Here is a 3,519-nt window from a genome sequence, read left to right on the forward strand (position 1 = left end):
TAGTTCCAACAAATTCCACAACAGAAGCAGAATAAGTTGTGTGGCTCAGGAAAATTCTTGAAGATTTGCAGGTAAAACAAGTACAATCAACTCCACTCATGATTGACAACACCTCTGCAATAAAGTTGGCCAAGAACCCAAAGTTCCATGATCGTACAAATCACATCAATACTAAATATCATCTGATCCGACATCATGTTGAGACCAAAACAATCCATCTCCGTCATTGTTCCACAAATGAGCAAATTGCAGACATCTTCACCAAAGCGCTTGGAAGAGAAAAGCTTGAAAGATTCAGAACGATGCTTGGACTCACCAACATCCCTTCAGATTAAGGGGGGGAATGTTGACACCTAATCCTCTGCGATTGGGTGAATTTGGATTGTGAACAGTCATCAAGAAGATGAACTGATCAGTCACATTCATGTATATAACAATAGCTACCTAATGAAATAAACGAATCAGTTTTTCTGAGTTTTTCTGCCAAGTCTGGAGTTACTCCTGGCCTGACAGAAACAACACTAGAGAGAAGTGTTACATGCATAACATTCCAAAGGTTCACGATCGGGATCGAGTTGAATTCCTTTCTTGTTGAGAGGGAGTGTTGAAAATAGCAACAAGAAATGATAAAAATAGAATCCAAAAATTCCAATTTTAATTTGTCCCTGAATTAAAATTGTGAATCAAAATCGAATTTAGTCTCACCAGCTGCTTGGAATTAATTAATTAATTCATTATGGATTAATTAGTTGGAGAAATTCAAGTTAGAAGTCTTTCTAAAGTCATGCAACAATTATCCCTTAAATTAAGGATATTATCCCTTAATTAAGGAAATAAGATTGAGTTATATTTGAGTTGTAATTAGTTAACTCAGTTTACTGAGTTAAGTCCAGTTAAATTAGTTCCAAATTGTTTGAGGAACTAATTGTGAGTTATCAGTCAGTTAATGCATACATGCACTCAACAACTGTACTCTAGATAACTGAAGATTCCCTCATCAGAAACTCATGCATGTCTATTTTGAGAAAGACCCAGTTGAGCTAAATGTCAAGGACAATGTACTATCAGTTGCATGTGTTTTCCTATAAAGAAAACTAATGCATGCAGTCAAGGGAAGGTTCCTTGAGGATTGCGCAGTTCCTACAGGATGTGAGATCAGTTTTCCACTTGGTTGGAGAAGATCATCCCAGAAGAACAACGCAAGGAAATAGGAGCATGGAGGGCAGAGGAGAAGGCTTGAGAGAAGCTTTGATTGCCTGTGAGCATCCATGAGGATTGTATTGAGAGCTAAGGCTTGTATAATTCTGATGTATTTCCACCTTGTATGATAATACAAATAGTGGGGTTTTTAGCTGAGGCTTTCCTCTGAGTATTTTCATGTGTATTGTGCATTGATTCTTCTCCTTCTGGTTATATGTGTTCAGCTCGATCTTGCTCAATATTTAAGCTTCCGCAAATTGATAGTAGAAGTAGATTATAGTATTTTGCTTTGGTATATTGCATTATCGGGTTAATCTACAGTGAGATTTTCTACATGGTCTTCGAGCGAGATTTGTAGAGAATTTGCAGAATTTCTACAAAAAAACCATGGGTTGTGAAAACAGTGAGTCAAAATGTTTACTTAACGGTAATTTGACTATTTTATTTTAATTAAATAATTTATTTTTTTATTTTATAGAATGATTACATCAAAATACCATGGGAAAAACTATGGGTTGTGAAAAACGTGAGTTGAAATGTCTGAGGTATGGCCCTGAATTCTCGAGGGCCAAGGCATGACCTAGGTCAAAAACAAGGTTTGGAATTAGTATTCAACTAGCAATTGATGTGCCTTGGTTTTACCTCAGTAGTTGTGTCATTACCCTAAGCACAAAGATACTATCATTGTGTTTCCTCCCCAATGATATACTCACCCTCAATGCTCTTTTTATTCCCCTTTTACATGTGGGACAAGATAATGTTGTGTAAACATATTTTTCTCACAAGTAATCCCTAGATCTCATCACTATTAACTTTTATTACATGGAATTCTCACCAGGACTATTACAGAACCCTCCCCCTTGGGGGACACCACCCTTAGTGTTTAATCACACATATACCTCAGCAACCTGTTGAAAGAAGACATACTGCTCATGGAGCTTTTTAACACAGATCGATGTAGTATTTACAATGAAAGAATTGCTCAAAATAAAAGCATCATAATAACATGACAACATATTGCATAGTGGAGCTTTGTAACACAACTCATTACGATATTTACAATGATCATCCTGTTGAGTGCCAATCCATATGACATCATAACATCATGATAACATAACCACATGATAGCATAGTAACATGACAACATAATCATAATGACATAACACCCATACCGCATAGTCGAGTTTTATAACATAGCTCATGGCGGTATTTACATCCATATACATGTGTATATATGGCAACATTACCAAAAAGATATACCAAAAACATATACCAAATCATATATCAAAACATATACTAAACACCATATTTAAGCATATATCAAAACGTCATAAAGCATATACCAAACCACCATAAAGCACATATCAAACCACCATAAAGCATATACCAAACCACCATATCGAAGCTTCTTTGCCTCAACCGGCAAACAAGGAAGGATACATAGCTCGCATCTAATCCGCCATCTCCCATGTAGCTTCATCGGGCCCAAAGTGCTTCCATTGCACTTTAACTTGCTCGATTGGTCGATTCTGGAGCATGAGCACCTTTTTCTACAATATACACTAAGGCTCCGGTTGGAATTCTCCATTTGGTTCTACCTACAATATAGACCATTCAATCACATGATTAGCATCCTTAACATACTTCTTAAGCAAAGATACATGGAAAACATCTTGGACTTTCACTGTTGGAGGCAATGCAAGTGGATAGGCTACTGGTCCAATCCTCTCAATGATACTAAAGGGTCCAAAAAACTGTGGTGCCAGCTTAGAACATGATCCAATCCGCAAAGAGCTCTTTTTTCAGTTTGATGCACAAGTACACATGTTTGCCAACCTGGAACTCCTTGAACAACATGTTCCTATCTACACAACTCTTCATCCTATCGTGTGTTGGCTTTAGATTCATCTTGATCACTTGCATTTCATGTTCCATGTCTGCCAACATCTCTGGTCCAATCAACACCCTACTAATTGAATCACTCCAGTTGATGGGAGTGTGTTAGGTACCTATACTACTAGTGTAACCCCTTATTGTTATTAGTACAACCCCCTTATTATATTGTTTTTCCCATGCATTCCCATATTGTTATTATTGTGCCCCATAGAAGCCCACTATTTTTTTATTATTGTGCCCTTACATTATTATTGTTATGTCGGCTCTGATTATATTATGACCCTTAGACTCCTATATATAGAAAGGAGGTCTTGTCATTTGTATCATCTAATAATTGTTCATTTGTGTAATGTAAAGGAGGTTGCCCCCTCGAAAAGGCTTATTTCTAAGGCGTTGATCTATCATTTTTATCTTTTTGTGAGC

The 3,519-nt window shown here is 36.8% G+C and overlaps 1 pseudogene; it reads right to left on the minus strand.

Moving 5' to 3' along the window:
• Positions 1-1,743: 1,743 nt before the first annotated feature.
• Positions 1,744-1,877, minus strand: LOC149232166 (U4 spliceosomal RNA; annotated as a pseudogene).
• Between the last annotated feature and the right edge of the window lie 1,642 nt (positions 1,878-3,519).

Source organism: Pinus tabuliformis, chromosome J, assembly GCF_031772625.1.
Source record: "Pinus tabuliformis cultivar Carrire ecotype Pingquan chromosome J, CPIR1, whole genome shotgun sequence".
In the NCBI taxonomy this organism is placed as follows: domain Eukaryota; kingdom Viridiplantae; phylum Streptophyta; class Pinopsida; order Pinales; family Pinaceae; genus Pinus; species Pinus tabuliformis.